The sequence below is a fragment of the Balaenoptera acutorostrata genome, chromosome 17 (assembly GCF_949987535.1).
Source record: "Balaenoptera acutorostrata chromosome 17, mBalAcu1.1, whole genome shotgun sequence".
NCBI lineage: Eukaryota > Metazoa > Chordata > Mammalia > Artiodactyla > Balaenopteridae > Balaenoptera > Balaenoptera acutorostrata.
In genome coordinates, this window is record NC_080080.1 from 59553403 (window position 1) to 59574202 (window position 20800).

Consider the following 20800-nt stretch of genomic DNA (forward strand, 5'->3'; position numbering starts at 1 on the left):
ATTCAGTGTTAGTAGTTGCAGAAGATTAATCAGTTTTGGAGGTAGCATCTAATCTATTCAAGGGATTTAATTCATCAAACTTTATTGATCTCCAATTATGTGCCATACACCTACCATGAGGTAAAGGATGTGAATAATCTGTTTTCAAAGGACCCAGAGTCTTTTCATAAAAAAATATTTAAATAATAATTCAAGGGAGATTATTAGTATAATAGTAATCAAAGTAAATCTATCAGAAGAGTGACTATTTCCAACTAGGAATCAAAATGGCTTCACGGAGGAGAGAAAGTGTTATTTATAAAGTTCCAACTTTACGTAGTCCACATAACAATGGTATGATGCTGGTATGATCCCCATTTTACATGAAAGAAAATGAACCTAGAAAAGTTAAGTACTGCCTAGTATCATAAAATTATGACAGATATTTAAAAGGGAGTTGAGGCTAAATAACGAGTACAAACAGGTGCATTGTACTTTTCTCTCTGCCATGTGTGTTTAAAATTATACATAATTATACATATACACTGTTGGTAAGAATAATTCCAAAACCTCTTTCTCTTTTCAACTAACCATTATCATGGTCCAAAAATAGAGATGGCAAACCAACCTATAAAATTGTTATTATTGTATCCCTTTTACATATGAGAAAATGGGGGCTTAAAACGTGTTAAGTGACTTGCTTGGTATTAAGCAAACAAATGGTGGATCCAGAATTTGTATGTGGGTCTTTTTTAACCTTTTTATTATGGATATATATATTTTTTGCTTTTCTTTTTTAAAAGGTTGTGTTATAAACACTTAACATGAGATCTACCCTCTTGACAAATTTTTAAGTGCATAATACAGTATTGTTAACTGTGGGCACAATGTTGTACAGCAGGTCTCTAGAACTTTTGTATCTTGCTTAACTGAAATTTTATGCCTGTTGATGATCAATTCCCCACTGCCCCCTCTCTGCAGTCCCTGGTCACCACCATTCCACTTTGATTCCAGGAATTTGACAATTTTAGAGACCTCATATGAGGGGGGTCATGCATGTCCTTCTGTGACTAGCTTGTTTCAATTAGCACGATGTCCTCCAGTTTCATCCATATTGTTGCATATAGCAGGATTTCCTTCTCCTTTAAGGTTGAATAATATTCCATGTATGTATATGCCACATTTTCTTTATCTATTTATCCATAGATAGACCTTTAGGTTATTTCCACATTTTGGCTATTATGAATAACGCTGCAATGAACATGGGAGTGCATATATATCTTTGAGATCTTGATTTTAATTATTTTGGTTAAATCCCAGAAATGGGATTGCTGGATCATATGGTAGTTCTATTTTTAATTTTTTTTGAGGAAACTTCATACTGTTTTCCAAAGCAGCTGCATCATTTTACATTCCCACCAGTAGTGTATTGTGGGTAATTTTAAGCACTCATTGTAGAGAGAAAAGTACAGTGCATCTGCATGTACCCATTATTCAGCCCCAACACTCGTTAGCTCACAGCCACACTTGCATTTAATCAAACTTCCTTTACGTCTCTGCCTACCGAATTGTTTTGAAGAAAATCCCATGCATAATATTTCACGCATAAATATTTGAGTATGTGTCATGGTGACGTTTTCATACATAAGAAAACCTAGTCATGTCTTACATCATCAAATATCTAGTCAGTGTTTTCTCATACATGTTTTATTTTATTTTTGTTTGTTTATAGATATTATGTTGCTGGTTTGTTCGAATTGGGATTCCAACAGGGTGCACCACTGCATTCTGTTGGTACGTCTCATGGATTTTTGAATTTCATAGGCTACCTTAACTTATATTTAAAAATTTTTTGAAATTGATCTGTTGAAAAAATTGAGTAATTTGTCTTGTGAACTTTCCTGCTTTCTGGATATCGCTGATTGTACTCTCATTTTTTTAAGAAAACCTGTTCCTCTATTCCCTGTGTATTTCCTGTACTTGGTGGTTCGATCAAGACGCTGGATCCATATTTAGGTTACATTTTTGGCAAGACTACTTCATAAATGGTGGTCTAAACTTCCATCAAGAGAGGCATAATGTCCAGTTGTCTACTGCTGTGGCGTTAGGTGTCACTGAGGATCATTTCCCAGATCCAGAGTTTACTTTGGGATTTGCAAAATGGTAATATTCCAATTACGTAATTACATCTTTATATGTTAGTTGGAATACTTCCATAGACAGAATTTTTTCTCATCAACTTTTGAATACCCTGAGGTACAGTTTTTACTATAAAAACAAGTAATCTGTATGATTCTTTCCCTTTATTTATCAGTTTTTAGAACAAGGAGTTGGTTTCCTAGCATCCTCCAAAGGTGATCTTTTTTTAAAACATGATCATTTGAATTCCTGGGTTTTTAACATATTTTATTGATTTCAACCCACTGATGTTTTTACTCTTATTGGTGCTGAGGATGACTCATCTTTGTGCAGTGGGAGCCACTTGAAGACATTCATGAGTCCTTTTGACACTATTCCAATAATTTTTGACAACTTCCTTGCTTTCTGGAATGACAAAATACTAAGATTCATCTTGTAAATTTCCTGCCCCTGACTTTTATATCTGTCTCCTTTACATGTTACCTCTCATCACATATAAGTAATAATTTTATTTAAATACAGCTTAATCTCCCATTGTATGTGCATGTATACACACACACATATACACGCACAGACTCCCTTTTTCAGATAAATGGTAATACAATATATAGTATACATATTGCTTATACTACTTGCTGTTTTCATTTAACAATATATCCTAGAGATCACATATTAGAAAGCACTCTTTTTTTTTTTTTTTTTAACCAGCTGTATGGTGCTCCATAGTAAGTATCTCAAAGTTAATTCAATTCATCCTGTATTAATGGACATTTAGGTTGCTTCTGGTTTTTACCTTTTTAAATCGTGCAGTAAATATCCATGTGTATACATATTTTCATGTTTATCTTTTAGATAGATTCCTAGAGAAGGGGAAAACATAAAAACATGTGTAAAATCATTAAATAATGCCAAATTGCTCTCCACTGGGTTCGTAACATTTTGCATTCTTTTTAGAAACACGTATGTGTCTGTTTCCTCTTAGTCTTACCAACTACATATGTGATCACACTCTTGATTTTCTGTCAGTGTGATAAATAAGATATATCTGTGTAATATTAATTTGTATTTCTCTTATTATGAGCTATTTTTTAAATTATGAGACATATAGAGTCCTAAACTTATGAGAAACTGCATTGCCTTTATTGCCTTTTCTGGGAACTATCTACTCACGTCTCTAGCCTGTTTTTCTTTTTCTTTTTTTAAACATCTTTATTGGAGTATAATTGCTTTACAATGGTGTGTTAGTTTCTGCTTTATAACAAAGTGAATCAGCTATACATATACATATATCCCCATATCTCCTCCCTCTTGCATCTCCCTCCCACCCTCCCTATCCCACCCCTCTAGGTGGTCACAAAGCACTGAGCTGATCTCCCTGTGCTATGCGGCTGCTTCCCACTAGCTATCTATTTTACATTTGGTAGTGTATATATGTCCATGCCACTCTCTTACTTCGTCCCAGCTTACCCTTCCCCCTCGCTGTGTCCTCAAGTCCATTCTCTACATCTGCATCTTTATTCCTGTCCTGCCCCTAGGTTCTTCAGAACCTTTTTATTTTTTTTTAGATTCCATATATACGTGTTAGCGTACGGTATTTGTTTTTCTCTTTCTGACTTACTTCACCCTGTATGACAGACTCTAGGTCCATCCACCTCACTACAAATAACTCAATTTCATTTTTTTTTTTAAGGCTGAGTAATATCCCATTGTATATATGTGCCACATCTTCTTTATCCATTCATCTGTCAATGGACACTTAGGTTGCTTCCATGTCCTGTCTAGCCTGTTTTTTGTTTTTTTTTAAAATTATTTATTTATTTATTTATTTATTTATTTATTTATGGCTGTGTTGGGTCTTGGTTTCTGTGCGAGGGCTTTCTCTAGTTGCGGCGAGTGGGGGCCACTCTTCATCGTGGTGCGCGGGCCTCTCACTGTCGCGGCCTCTCTTGCTGCGGAGCACAGGCTCTAGACACGCAAGCTCAGTAGTTGTGGTGCACGGACCTAGTTGCTCCACGGCATGTGGGATCTTCCCAGTCCAGGGCTCAAACCCGTGTCCCCTGCATTGGCAGGCAGATTCTCAACCACTGCGCCACCAGGGAAGCCCCTAGCCTGTTTTTTAAATAACATTGTTGTTATTTTAATTCTGCTTATGAAGTTGTATTTGCCATGCTTTTTTTTTTTTGGCTGTGCGACCATGAAGCATGCAGGATCCTAGTTCCTCTACCAGGGATCGAACCCATGCCCCCCGCAGTGGAAGTGTGGAGTCCTAACCACTGGACCACCAGGGAAGTCCCTGCCATGCATGTTTAATCTTTATGTAGTCAAATTTATTAATGATTTTCCCTACTGCTTCAATATTTTGAGTGGGAAGAGAATTTTCCTCGCCTCTTGGTTCTAAAGAAATTCAGAAATGTTTGTACTTGTGTAATTTCATTTTTTATATTTTAATTTCTAATTCCTTTAGAATTTTCACTGATTTCTGGTGTCAGAAATAAATTCAATTTCTATTATTTTCATGTACTTATCCTGTTATCCCAGCACCATTTATTAAAGTGTCCATATTTCCCACTTAATTTGTGACTTCACCTTTGTTGAATACTACCAGCAATTGCATATATTTCTGGATTCTCTATTCTTTCTTATTGACCTGCCTGGCTACTCATATGCCAACACCACACTGTGTTGATTATAGAGGCCTTAGGATATGCTTATATATCTAATTGGGCCAGAAATCCCCTTGCCTCACTGTTGCTCTTCTTTTCCAAGTGAATGTAGGTCTTCGAACACCAAATTCAATTCAATGTCTTTTCACTAGATTCTACTTCCTTCAGTAAGATGTCACAAAAACAGAATGTTTAGACTCTTTTAAATAGGGACATAGGAAAGTAAAACTGTGAAAGAATTTGATGGTGAAAATGGGTCAAGAATAATTTTGTTTTTGGTATTTGTTTTAATTAAAAGACTAAGAAGAACCAAGCCTACTGAGTCCACTTAGCTTTTTTTGTCTTCTATAGATCCCCTTAGAGAAGTGATGTATTATCCTGATTTAGCAATCAAAATTTCCATTGTGCAGATCCCTTGATTAGGTCTGATTGTATTTGAAAACACTAGAAGAATTAAGATTTATTAGTGATAACACCCTTCTAACACCTGGCAGTAAAGCCCTGGATATCTGTGTAAGATCCAAAGCATGGGGATGTGGTTGCTATGTTGGAATATATTGGCGAGCGTGTGTATGTGTGTGTGTGTGTGTGTGTGTACACATTTTTCACCGCTATTCACTAGAATAGAGTGAGGTTTAACGTTCATGTTGTCAGTCTCAAAAATTCAAAGATATTTCTTAACATGGTAATCTGAGGGGAGAAAACAATAATTATAATGTGTGGAGATCCTAAAGTCTGACAGTTGTAGCTGCAAAGAATTTTACTAAGGAACTATTTGAGCAAAATATTGGGTTTTCAGGTAGAGCATTATTGTCATAAGTGATGCTGTTTTTAAAAGCTTGATTGTGGGCGGCGGGTGGCCGTCGGGCTCAGTCGGAGGATGGCCGCGGCCACGGCTGGTGGATCCCCGGGCCAGTCCCCTAGCCCCACTGTCTGGGCTGCGCCACAGGCACTGTGGATGTGAAGGGACTCGTGGCGCCGCCAGGTCTTGCTCTTCTCCCTCAACAACATCTCCCTGAACGGACGGCCCTCGAGTTTCTGGAAGACATGGTGGAATGTGCCTCCCTTCAAAGAACCAAACATACATCTGGATCCCCAAGACACAAAGGCCCGAAGAAGACTCACTTCATCAATAATATGAGGCAGTACGACACCAGGAACAGCAGGATCGTGCTCATCTGTGCCAAGCGGTCCCTGTGTGCGGCCTTCTCTGTCTTGCCCTGTGGAGAAGGCCTGCGCGTCAGTGACCTGAGCGTGGACAGCCAGAGGCAGAGGCATCTGTCCGGCGACGTTTCCATGTGTTCTGAGATGGTCTTCCAGTTTGAAAGTGTTGAGCTGGGGGCGGGTGGAAAGGTTGTGTCTTACCAAGATCCTGTACCCCACCAACACCCTGGTCATGCTCAAGCCAGCCCACTGCCTCAGCCCCGGCCCAGAGTCCCCCCTGCTCTGCTGGGGTCCAGATGCAAACCTGTCCTGCCCAGGGTGGCGCCAGCTGGCTCGGAACTAGGGACCAATGCAGGGGATGACCTGGAGTACAACCCCAACCTCCTGGCTGACCCTCAGTGACCCTGCGGCAAGCACAAGCATGTCCTCATCTTCACATCCCACATGACCACAGTGATAGAGTATGTGAAGCCTTCCCACCTCAAGAAGGACATGAAGGAGACCTTCTGGGAGAAGTTCCCGCACATCAAGCTGATGCTGAGCAAAATTAGGAGTTTATAATGAGAGATGTGGAACTTGTCCCAGAGTGTGTTTTGGAGCCTGTGACAGTGTCCATGGCTTACTTATACTTAGAGAAGCTGGTCCTGCAGCACAAACACAACAAGCAGAACTGCAAGCTGCTGAAGAAACAGCAGATGGAGGAGCAAGGTAAAAACCCAACAGACCAAACAAATGAAGAGGAAATAGACAGTCTACCTGAAAAAGAATGATAGAAAAGATGATCCAAAATAATCTTGGAAATAGAATGGAGAAAATACAAGAAACATTTAAAAAGGACCTAGAAGAACTAAAGAGCAAGCAAACAATGATGAACAACACAATAAATGAAATTAAAAATTCTCTAGAAGGAATCAATAGCAGAATAACTGAGGCAGAAGAATGGATAAGTGACTTGGAAGATAAATAGTGGAAACAACTACCTCAGAGTACAATAAAGAAAAAAGAATGAAAAGAATTGAGGACAGTCTCAGAGACCTCTGGGGCAACATCAAATGCACCAACATTCGAATTATAGGGGTCCCAGAAGAAGAAGAGAAAAAGAAAATGACGGAGAAAATATTTGAAGAGATTATAGTTGAAAACTTCCATAATATGGGAAAGGAAATAGTTAATTAAGTCCAGGAAGCACAGAGAGTCCCATACAGGATAAATCCAAGGAGAAACACGCCAAGACACATATTAATCAAACTATCAAAAATTAAATGCAAAGAAAAAATATTAAAAGCCACAAGGGAAAAACAACAAATGACATACAAGGGAATCCCCACAAGGTTAACAGCTGATCTTTCAGCAGAAACTCTGCAAGCCAGAAGGGAGTGGCAGGACATATTTAAAGCGATGAAAGGGAAAAACCTACAACCAAGATTACTCTACCCAGCAAGGACCTCATTCAGATTATTTGATGGAGAAATTAAAACCTTTACAGACAAGCAAAAGCTAAGAGAATTCAGCACCACCAAACCAGCTCTACAACAAATGCTAAAGGAACTTCTCTAAGTAGGAAACACAAGAGAAGGAAAAGACCGACAATAACAAACCCAAAACAATTAAGAAAATGGTAATAGGAACATACATATCGATAACTACCTTAAATGTAAATGGATCAAATGCTCCAACCAAAAGACATAGACTGGCTGAATGGATACAAAAGCAAGACCTGTATATATGCTGTCTAAAAAAGACCCACTTCAGATCTAGGGACACATACAGACTGAAAGTGATGGGATAGAAAAAGAGATTCCACGCAAATGGAAATGAAAAGAAAGCTGGAGTAGCAATTCTCATATCAGAAAAAATAGACTTTAAAATAGACTATTATAAGAGACAGAGAAGGGCACTACATAATGATCAAGGGATCAATCCAAGAAGAAGTTATAACAATTGTAAATATTTATGCACCCAACATAGGAGCACCTCAATTCATAACACAAATGTTAACAGCCATAAAAGGGGAAATTGACAGTAACACAATCATAGTAGAGGACTTTAACACCCCACTTTCACCAATGGATAGATCATCCAAAATGAAAACAAATAAGGAAACACAAGCCTTAAATGCTACATTAAATAAGATGGACTTAATTGTTATTTATAGAACATTCCATCCAAAACCAACAGACTAAACTTTCTTCTCAAGTGCTCATGGAACATTCTCCAGGTTAGATCATATCTTGGGTCACAAATCAAGCCTTGGTAAATTTAAGAATATTGAAATCATATCAAGTATCTTTTCCGACTACATTGCTATGAGACTAGATATCAATTGGAGGAAAAAATCTGTAAAAAATACAGACACATGGAGGCGAAACAATACACTACTTAATAACCAAGAGATCATGAAGAAATCAAAGAGGAAATAAAAAAATACCTAGACAAAAATGACAATGAAAACACGACGACCCAAAACCTATGGGATGCAGCAGAAGCAGTTCTAAGAGGGAAGGTTATAGCAATACAATCCTATCGCAAGAAACAAGAAACATCTCAAATAAACAACCTAACCTTACATCTAAAACAATTAGAGAAAGAAGAACAAAAAAACCCCAAAGTTAGCAGAAGGAAAGAAATCATAAAGATCACATCAGAAATAAATGAAAAAGAAATGAAGGAAACAAAAGCAAAGATCAATAAAACTAAAAGCTGGTTCTTTGAGAAGATAAATAAAATTGATAAACCACTAGCCAGACTCATTAAGAAAAAAAGGGAGAAGACTCAAATCAAGAGAATTAGAAATGAAAAAGGAGAAGTAACAACTGACACTGCAGAAGTACAAAGGATCATGAGAGATTACTACAAGCAAGTATATGCCAATAAAAGGACAACCTGGAAGAAATGGGCAAATTCTTAGAAAAGCACAACCTTTCAAGACTGAACAAGGAATAAATGGAATATAAACAGACCAATCACGAGCACTGAAATTGAAACTGTGATTAAAAATCTTCCAACAAAAAAAGCCTAGGACCAGAAGGGTCACAAGCGAATGCTATCAAATATTTAGAGAAGAAATAACATCTATCCTTCTCAAACTCTTCCAAAATATAGCACAGGGAGGAACACTCCAAAACTCATTCTATGAGGCCACCATCACCCTGATACCAAAACCAGACAAAGATGTCACAAAGAAAGAAAACTACAGGCCAATATCACTGATGAACATAGATGCAAAAATCCTCAACAAGATACTAGCAAACAGAATCCAACAGCATATTAAAAGGATCATATACCATGATCAGTGGAGTTTATCCCAGGAATGCAAGGACTCTTCAATATACACAAATAAATCAATGTGATACACCATATTAACAAACTGAAGGATAAAAACCATATGATATTCTCAATAGATGCAGAAAAAGCGTTTGACAAAATTCAACACCTATTTATGATAGAAACTCTCCAGAAAGTAGGCATAGAGGGAAATTACCTCAACATAATAAAGGCCATATATGACAAACCCACAGCCAACATTGTTCTCAATGGTGAAAGACTGAAACCATTTCCACTAAGATCAGGTACAAGACAAGGTTGTCCACTCTCACCATTGTTATTCAACGTAGTTTTGGAAGTTTTAACACAACAATCAGAGAAGAAAAAGAAATAAAAGGAATCCAAATTGGAAAAGAAGAAGTAAAGCTGTCACTCTTTGCAGATGACATGATACTATACATAGAGAATCCTAAAGATACTACCAGAAAACTACTAGAGCTAATCAATGAATTTGGTAAAGTAGCAGGATACAAAATTAATGCACAGAAATATCTTGCATTCCTATACACTAATGATAAGAAATCTGGAAGAGAAATTAAGAAACCACTCCCATTTACCACTGCAAAAAAAAGAATAAAATAGCTAGGAATAAACCTACCTAAGGAGACAAAAGACGTGTATGAAGAAAACTACAAGACACTGATGAAAGTAATTAAAGATGATACAAACAGATGGAGAGATATACCATGTTCTTGGTTTGGAAGAATCAACATTGTGAAAATGACTCTACTACCCAAAGCAATCTACAGATTCAATGCAATCCCTATCAAACTACCACTGGTATTTTTCACAGAACTAGAACAAAAATTTCACAATTTTTATGGAAACACAAAAATCCCTGAATAGCCAAAGCAATCTTGAGAAAAAAAAAACGGAGCTGGAGGAATGAGGCTCCCAGACTTCAGACTATAGTACAAAGCTTCAGTAATCAAGACAGTATGGTCCTGGCCCAAAAAACAAAAATATAGATCAATGGAACAGGATAGAAAGCCCAGAGATAAACCCATGCACATATGGTCACCTTATCTTTGATAAAGGAGGCAAGAATATACAATCAAGAAAAGACAACCTCTTCGATAAGTGGTGTTGGGAAAACTGGACACCTACATGTAAAAGAGTGAAATTAGAACACTCCCTAAAACCATACACAAAAATAAACTCAAAATGGATTAAAGACCTAAATGTAAGGCCAGACACTATAAAACTCTTAGAGGAAAACATAGGCAGAACATTCTGTGACATAAATCACAGCAAGATCCTTTTTGACCCACCTCCTAGAGAAATGGAAATAAAAACAAAAATAAACAAATGGGACCTAATGAAACTTAAATGCTTTTGCACAGCAAAGGAAACCAAAAACAAGATGAAAATACACCCTTCAGAATGGGAGAATATATTTGCAAACGAAGCAAATGACAAAGGATTAATCTCCAAAATATACAAGCAGCTCATGCAGCTCAATATCGAAAAAACAAAGAACCCAATCCAAAAATGGGCAGAAGACCTAAATAGACATTTCTCCAAGGAAGATATACAGGTTGCCAACAAACACATGAAAGGATGCTCAACATCACTAATCATTAGAGAAATGCAAATCAAAACTACAATGAGGTATCACCTCACACCAGTCAGAATGGCCATCATCAAAAAATCTACAAACAATAAATGCTGGAGAGGGTGTAGAGAAAAGGGAACCCTCTTGCACTGTTGGTGGGAATGTAAATTGATACAGCCACTATGGAGAACAGTATGAAGGTACCTAAAAAAACTAAAAATCGAACTACCATATGATCAAGCAATCCCACTACTGGGCATATACCCTGAGAAAACCATAATTTAAAAAGAGTCATGTAGCACAATGTTCATTGCAGCACTATTTACAATAGCCAGGACATGGAAGCAACCTAAGTGTCCATTGACAGATGAATGGATAAAGAAGAAGTGGTACATATATACAATGGAATATTACTCAGCCATAAAAAGAAATGAAATTGCGTTATTTGTAGTGAGGTGGATGGACCTAGAGACTGTCATACAGAGTGAAGTAAGTCAGAAAGAGAAACACAAATACCACGTGCTAACACATATATATGGAATCTAAAAAAAAAAAAAAAGGTTCTGAAGAACCTAGGGGCAGGACAGGAATAAAGACGCAGATGTAGAGAATGAATGGGCTTGAGGACACGAGGAGGGGGAAGGGTAAGCTGGGACGAAGTGAGAGAGTGTCATGGACATATATACACTACCAAATTTAAAATAGATAGCTAGTGGGAAGCAGCTGCATAGCATAGGGAGATCAGCTCGGTGCTTTGTGACCACCTAGAGGGGTGGGATAGGGAGGATGGGAGGGAGATGCAAGAGGGAGGAGATATGGGGATATATGTATATGTATAGCTGATTCAATTTGTTGTAAAGCAGAAACTAACACACCATTGTAAAGCAATTATACTCCAATAAAGCTGTTAAAAAAAAAAAGCTTGATTGTACTTGAGTACAGTATCTGTCAGATATAATTATTTTTGTGATGAGTGGGAGGAAGCATCCTTGCAGGTTAAAAAAAACAATGAGTAAAACGCTTGATGAGAAAAAAGTAACACATCTCCTACTATTTTGGAATCGAATGTTGAAGCACAGAAGTGGTCTCATAATTTTGGCATTTCACCAAACTTTTATGATACTAAAAACTTATTATTAGGTACACTTATCACATGCCAAGCACTGCATAGGTCATTATGGATATATGTCAAAGTAAGTTAGGGAGACAGAGACAGGTAATGAACAAGACTATAACGAGGTGATGTTGTGGAAATGCGGTATGGGCAGACACTAACTGTGCTTGGTGATATAGGGAGGACACCGAAGTAGATACGAATGTCCAACTTGAAACTTCGAAAGCATTTACTTGTGAAATTTCTTACATTTAAGGGGTCTCACTAACTTTAATCATCTGATGCTGTTCTAGCATGACTTTTACTTTTTTAAATTGTGAGATTATTTCCTCTTTTCTCAAAATGATGATCAGGTCTCTTTTTAAGCCAATTATTGTAACACCAACAGGTCAGATTTTTTTTTCAAAAAGGAATTCATCTACCCCTACCCGATCTGCTCTCTTCCCTCTATTTCCTGTTTCAGTTAATAGAGTCACCATTTATGATGTAGTCTAAACAGACACCTCAAATTGAACCCATAGCTAATACTCCTCCAACTCCTATATTCAAAAGTCTTGAAGTCTTGATAATTCTCTGTGAAATATTTGTTGAGTATGTCCCCTGCTTTCAACTCCAATAACACTGCTCTGGTTTAGACTCTTTTATTTCTTCTATATTCTTGCAATCCATTGAACTGGTCACCCTAATATTGTTGCTGCCAGAAATACCCGTCAAAATTGAGTTAGTATAAAATCATTCCACAGCATGAACCCTTTTACACAAGTTCCAGTAATGTCCTTCCAAACCTGGCCAATCTCCAGCCACTTAAATATACCTCATGATGGCGTCCTCCCATCTCATCATCATTCTAATCTTAGCGCTATGTTCTCCTTACCTCGAATGACTTTGCTTTTCACTAAATATACTGTGTATCTTCAGGTCATGATGACTTTTAAACATTCTCTTCTATGCTTGAAATGCCACTTCCTTATAATTCTGCCTCTTAATTTTCTCCTCTTATTTGAGGTCACACTAAAAGATGTTCCTGATTATTCCTGACCTCCCTTCCATCCTGCCTTTCATCCCTACAAATAAGTTAGACTATAAATCTTCGTGTACTTTGCACATACACATAGCACATTTATTACACTGGATTATGATTTATGTTTTATAGATGTAACTCCTTGGGAAGACTGACGTCTTTGAAGAGAAGGGCACGTATATGTATTTAAATATATATATATATATATATAATTTTTTCCCTTGCACTTTGCACTTAGCCCAGTGTTTAGTGCATAGTAAGGACTCAATAAAAATTGTAAAATGAACATTAACCCAGTTGGCTACAGGGAAACATATTGATCTGAAGGGGTACGTTACTCATGGTCCCAATGGGAAACAGAGATGCACTTAGATGAAATTCTGATGAGTAGTTAGAGAAGGGACTATTTACAAAGTATGGATAAGCACACCAATGAAGGATGTTCAGGCTCTAGCTACCAGCAAAAGAAGCTAATGCCACTCCTAGGCCTGAAGGGATGAGGGGAGAAAATAGACTTGTTAACAGAGTCCAGTGAAAGCTGGAGGTGTGAAGGGACTTCCAGGGTAGCTGCAGAGACATCTGACCACTGCCAGAATTATGGCCCCAAAGCAGGTGGTAGTGAGGGAGACATTCCTGACCTGTCTTCTCTCACGCTCAGATTTCCTGGTGGTGCCTCCCATTGGCTAAGTCCAACCAGAAGCCAGAGAACAGGAGAGCACAGATGATAGTCTGTGTGGGACAGTCCGTCATGACACAAAACGGAACTTGGAAGGGCAGAGAACAGGATGGGCAGTACAATCAGAGAATAAACAGAATAAGAAACGTGCTCAAACCTTAATATTAAGTGATGCATGCCAACCGGTCTCTGGAGCAAGATGCTTATGATACAGCCTCCAGTAACTAAGTTGCCCGGGAACACGTACCTTAATTAAAATCTCTGAATATTTTCCTTATCCACACCCTGTAACAGCAACAGCAAAAATGACAATAGTGACAATAACAATTACCACTTACTACGTGCCAGATGCTGTGCTAAACCCTTCACTCATTTTGTCATTTATGCCTCATAACAGTCCCCGTTTTGCGAATGTGAAATAGTCACAGAAGTCAAGTAACTGGCCAGAGGTGCAACTAGTTAGTAGAGGAGCCGAAGTTTGAAACCAGGTTAATCTGACTCCAAAGCCTTTTAATTCCTAAACTGTATCAGTGCAGGGAGACTCGATATTCTGTTCAATAGGAAGCCATAGCATCTTCCAGTAGAATTGTGCAAGGTGAATTTCTCCCCTGAGGCAACTGGCAGGAAATTGTGACTACTGTCTGTGCAAAGGAGACCTAGGCAGGAGGCTGCTATTTTTGACGTAAGTGCAAAGATAGGTTATTTTACTTTCAATGAGAAAAAGAAAGATAAAAATGCTAATCAAACCTACTGAGCATCAGTTACTTGGGAGGGTTTTAATTAGAAAATCTCAGTGAAAGTGCCTGATGAAACCGTAGTACTATAATTGAATATAGAGACATGTTGGTAATTAAATGATAATGTAGAATAAATCCTTCACTTAATAGGTTTAATTCTGTTTTTACATTGTGCATTAATGGAGTGTCCCCCTGCCCAATATATTAAAGGTTTTTTTTTTTTTTCCCTTTCACCTGAATCCCTCTCCCTCTATTTATTTATTTATTTATTTATTTTTTTATGGCTGTGTTGGGTCTTCGTTTCTGTGCGAGGGCTTTCTCTAGTTGCGGCAAGCGGGGGCCACTCTTCATCGCGGTGCGCGGGCCTCTCACTATCGCGGCCTCTCCCGTTGCGGAGCACAGGCTCCAGACGCGCAGGCTCAGTAGTTGTGGCTCACGGGCCCAGTTGCTCCGCGGCATGTGGGATCTTCCCAGACCAGGGCTCGAACCTGTGTCCCCTGCATTGGCAGGCAGACTCTCAACCACTGCACCACCAGGGAAGCCCTGCCCAATATATTAGTACCTAGCAGAGATAGGATACTTTATCTATTTATCCACTAAAAACTTGATTTGGTACCATAGAAAAGTGCCATTCCTTCCCTTTGCCTTCCTCATGAACTAGAGCTATTTAGGTGTGTTTTGTCTTGTCAGTTAGGGCAATCTAAGTAAAAGAGACAAATGTTCTCTTCTTACTTCTTCAGCTCATGTAATTTGAATACATGTTTTGTATTCATAGAAGAATACATGTACTCATAGAGGAAACTGGACCTCACAGAGTCAGGACTGGCCCATCCAGGTCTCTGCTTCATCTGGGTCCCTTTGGAGGAGAGAAGTTGAGAGGCTGGAGAGAAGCCTGGCATGCTGGGTCATCTGTGCAAGACTCAGGGTGGCTTTGTGACAACCAAAACACCAAAACGGGAGCCCTAACTCACTGGGCAGGGCTCTATACCACACCCACATCTCTGCCTTGCTTTGGTCCTGAGCAGCCTGGATAGCCAAGGTCCCAGGTTAAAATTTTTTTGATAATAAACTTCTGAGTCCTTGGCACTTCCAATTCTTGAAGGAGCTGGAAGAAACTGTTAAACTTACTGCTTAATTATTTCTCCAGGAAGTAAAAGGCATGCATCATCACTTAGGATGACTGCCAGCGAGCCAAACAGATGTTTTGCCAGTTTCCTAATTTTTCAGGGGGACATGTTTAGATTTATGCTATTCGTTTGCAGTCTAGTTGATGCTTTTCCACTTAGCTTCTTATCAGTTTGTTATTAGCATGTTCACTTCCATGTTTTATTAAAAAACTGCAGATAGAGTGATAATTCTTAGCTATGTTGGCACCTAAGTTGTTAAAGAAGTTAGAATTATTGATTTAAAAAGCATAATTTTTGGTTTTTTAAAGCAATTTAAAGGAAAAATACTTTTGTATAAAGGATATTATTTTGCTTTTTGTTCTCAGTGTAATGCCCCATAAATTATTTTAGTGTGGAAAGCTCTGACAAACTTTATTACAATTGACACATTTTCAAGGAGAAGATGAATAATTCAAACATTCTGGAATTGCAAAAGCACCATTTCTTGCTCTCTGACTGTCAAATCATTTTCATTTAATAGCCTTTTATATTCTTTTTTCCATGCTTTTGGTATGATAAGGATACCTTGTCTTAAGTCTCCTTAGGTGATATCACTTGAATTTCTAATTGAAACCCTTTCCTTTTACACTTAATTTCTTTGGAAGCAGGAATAAGGCACGCAGATTCATCACCATCACTTATCATCCTTCCTTGATCCTGTTGGTGTGTACAATCCAATCTCTCCACCTTCCTCCCTCTTAGAAAATGTGTTCTTCCTTTAACATTTTTTCCCTTAATTATTTTATGGTCTATTAGAGTTTGAGCCTCAAACAGTTAAGAAGAAAACCATTTCAATGTTTAAATCTTTTTTTTTTTTTTTAAGAATCAATTTCATTTATTTATTTATTTTTGGCTGTGTCGGGTCTTTGTTGCTGCGCGCGGGCTTTCCCTAGTTGTGGTGAGCAGGGGCTACTCTTTGTTGCGGTGCGCGGGCTTCTCATTGTGGTGGCTTCTCTTGTTGCGGAACACGGGCTCTAGGCGCGTGGGCTCAGTAGTTGTGGCTCGTGGGCTCTAGAGTGCAGGCTCAGTAGTTGTGGTGCACGGGCTTAGTTGCTCCGTGGCATGTGAGATCTTCCCAGACCAGGGCTCGAACCCGTGTCCTCTGCATTGGTAGGCGGATTCTCAACCACTGCACCACCACAGAAGCCCTTAAATCATTTTTATTTAACCTAAAATTTAGACAAATTATGAAATTTTCAAAATGGGCTCCTGCATCCAATAGACTGTTTCAAACACATTGTTATTTCAGCCACGCTGGTGACCACATTTGGAAGCAGTGAAGGAGAGAGTTATCACTATGACAGAGCAATTAGAAAAACCAACCACACTGTAGGTTACATCCTGCAGGAAGAAGCTCTAAAACATGGAGCATTTCACTAAGGCAATAACCTGCTACATGATGATATCCACAATATCCTAAAGCTGCTTTTAAAGGGAAAATAAACCACTTTTTTCTTAAAGTGAAAATAAATCATTTAAAAGATTTTTCCTCTTTTAGGATAACAGAATTTGGGATATTTGGAAAAAAATCTAGAAGTTTTGTGTCAGTAGTTGAATAACTAATTCCTTCATTCCCTATCAGGGTGTTTTGGTTTTGTAAAGACCGTGAAGATGAAAAAGCTAAATTTCATAGTTTCTTCTCCAAAGGTAGGCAGTTCACTTTTAAAAGCAGTTTTTAAAATATTGCTAATGCATATATAAAAATAAACTATGCACAGTAAGAAAAAAAGAAAACTGCTGTATCTTTGATGTGTAGATACATATAGTATGCATTCTTATTTTTTGAATGAATTAGCTATCTAAAAGACATTGACTAAAATTTACATTCAGTATAAAGTGGCAACCATCCAAAAGATGATTATTGAAAGTTTAATATTACCAGTACAAAGAAGGCATTAAAGATGTTAATCTCCCAAAGTAGTTGCTATGACATTTCTGAAACTATTACCAGAACTAGAAGTGCTTCAGGGAATTAAAGATATTGAAAAGGTTATCATCTATAGTTCTCATGCTTCATCAAGAAAGAATTCATACTAATTAGGATATTTTGTTTATGCAAATAATTTTGTCTACATGACAATTGTTAGCATTATTATACTCAATGTGCTTTGTTAATTACTTTTGTAAAATTCTCACCTGTACAAAGCTTGCAATAGCACAATACATCCAGTTTTGTGAAAGCTGACAGTAGGCCACTAGCAATAAAACTTTACATGAATATCATGTTTTAAATGACAAACAGATACAGCAAAATAATACTAACATAAACTCTCTAGAAAAAAAGAAGCATGCACTTTTTTCAAGGTGAGGTTGAATTTCTTTTGGTCTTTTTTATAGTCTATCAGCAAACTATATCACAAATGGGTAGCCATAAAACAACAGTGTACTTAAACACCACCCTCTCCACATACATCCACACCCCCCAACACACACACAGACTTCAATATAATCCAACAGTTTCATTAAAAAAATAAAACATGAAATGACTTTAAAAGAAGTAAAAAAAAAAATGAAAGCAGTTTTTAAAAAAATATCCGAATTTCAGTGAAAGAGAAAACTTTGAGGATACCTCTGCACTAAATTTTCTTTTGTGGTTTTTCATCTAGAAAGAGATTAGTTAATTTGAATATAAGTATGGTGAATCTGTGAGGCCCAAGAAAACATCTAGGAATTGACTTGAATTGGTGGGTATTTTAGAAGACAAATTTTGGACTTTTCCCGGTTCTTCTATGTAAACCATTCCAAAGTGAAATGATGGCAGTATACTGCAATTCTAGGCTGGCCTGTTTGTGTGTTTGAGAGATGGTCCTGTATCAAAAAAGAGTGAGGGGAGGGATAAATTAGGAGCTTGGGATTAACATATACACTCTACTATATATAAAACAGATAACCAATAAGGACCTATTGTATAGCACAGTAGGGAACTATACTCAATATTTTGTAATAACCTTACAAGGGAAGAGAATCTAAAGAAGAATATATATATGTGTGTGTGTATATATATATATATATATATATATATATATATATATATATATATATCGTAACGATGCTGAGCTGAGGGACTCAGGGACAATTTCAGGTGCTCCTGGGAGTTCTTGAGGGTTGCTGCCCTGCCAGGACCGTCAGAAGATATACTACTAGACTTTCCTGCTGCTTTTGTTCTCCTCCTCCAGCAGAAGTGACTATTGCTTTCATTAAGAGCTATTGCTCTTTGTTAGTGAATCCTTTATGTAAATAGCAGTTGGATTATTAGCTTTTGGGGTGTTGATCCTGTGATGTCTTCCCTACTGAGGAAAGATAAATCTGATTAGAATGAAAGCTCAGAAACTTCTTGGGAGACTTTGGGTTAATTGCATTGACTTAAGCCTCCCATGAAAATTAGGTTTTATAAAAGTCATTTTTATTGAGGTATAATTTATGTAAAATAAATCCATTTCAAATTTACAATTTGATGAGCTTTTACAGATGTATATACACGTGAGGTAATTGTTGCTATTACGACACAGAACGTTTCCATCACTCTAGATTTCTGTGCCCCTTTGCAGTGTGTCTTTCCCTTCACACAGACCCCAGGCAAACACTGATCTATTTTTGTCTCTCTAGATTAGTTCACAACTTTCTAAAAGGTTATGTAAATGTAAAAAAAAAAAAAATACTGCATGTATTCTTCTATGTCTGACTTTTTTCACTCAGCATAATGATTTTCAGATTTTTCCATGTTATGTATATCAGTGTTTTCCCCCTCTTTGTAATTATTAATGTAGTCCATTGAATAAATTTACTATATTTGCCTTTCAACCTCAACTACCTAATGGGTTTAGGAAAAGTTATAATCTTGTAGATTATTCAGCTTTTTTATGTTTTAGGTCAGGAGTGATGCTGTCTTGTGGCTTTCTACATCCTAAGGAGAAGTGGAACCTTTAATAAATGTACATTTAGATTTTAAACAATTAAACATAAGTCTGTATTGTGCTATGGCTTGGTTTATACAAAGGATGGCATCAACATAATATTTAAAAAAACTTTATGTGTCTAAGGACATAGTTATAAATATATATAGCTAAGTCAGGAAATGTTAGAATTGACACTTAAAATAGAGAAAAATGTATGATGATGCAATTTGGGACATTTCTAACCGAGAACTTAGGGCAAAGAATTGTTGGTCAATGACATTGCAGGTAGCATAAGAACTAAAAATGTATGAGATCTAAGAGTTTCTCAATTTTATACCCTGAGTTTTGGCTCTTTTGAAACTACCTTAGTTGCAGGCAATTTAATGTTGTTTGATACCACAAATGAGATATCATTTGTAACCATGAAGTAAGTACAAATTTTAAGTCTTATTTTTTCCAAAGTAGAAAAATGGGAGCAATTTTGTGGAAAATTTTAGGGATTATTCAGAAACTAGTAGAGATAAAGATGTCTGATAGGCACATCTACATTTATTTCTAGAATAAAGTATTTCATTCTTCCTCCCAATTCTATTTTCTCTTCCTCATCTGGCCGGGTTGGCATTTTAAAACCAGTCTCAATGTTGAAATTTTATTATACTTGAGTACTTTCCATCCCACAGTATCTATTTCTCACCTTTTCTTCTCTTTAAAAATATACTAAATAGCAAGACTGTGAGGGGCATTATAAGACACTTTAGAGAAAAATTGATTTGTCCCTGACCTCATCTATGTATTCAAAATTTCTGGAGAGTGGGTTAAATATTCCTAAGGAGGTAAACATTGTTCCTTGGTTTGTTGGGTTAGTTTAGGGACAATTCATGTCTAAAGATTGTGCTGAATTAATGAGACTCTTGCCCCTCAAGTCTGCCCTCCTGGGAAGGAACACAGTAGCTGGTTAGTAGTGCCCAACTGCACTACTTAATTTACCTTTTTAAAGCAGGAAAAGCAGGAGAGATCGAATGCATTTAAAACTGCAGGGGGTGTGGAGGCCATAAGAATGTATTTTCCCCATTACACTTGGGCTGTTTCTAATCATATGAAAATTGCTGGAGGCTCCTTAATGAGCACTAGTGGTTAGAACTCTGAATTTCACATGCCTCACAAGACTGGGCTTGTCTCAGCAGAGAGTCAGTACCAGGCATGCCTAAGAGGGCTTCTTGGTGATTTTAATGACAACATAGGCTGTCTGATGTTTTGAAAAGAAAATGACCCCTGAGATTAGAAGCTGTAGTGGGGAATGATAAAGCATGAAAATCACATCTGTTTGTCTCACACCTACTGTAGTATCAAATTCCTATGCCATTAT

The 20800-nt window shown here is 37.4% G+C and overlaps 1 pseudogene; it reads left to right on the forward strand.

The window, feature by feature from the left end:
* Nucleotides 1–266: 266 nt before the first annotated feature.
* Nucleotides 267–16918, forward strand: LOC103014943 (CDK5 and ABL1 enzyme substrate 2-like; annotated as a pseudogene).
* Nucleotides 16919–20800: the final 3882 nt, after the last annotated feature.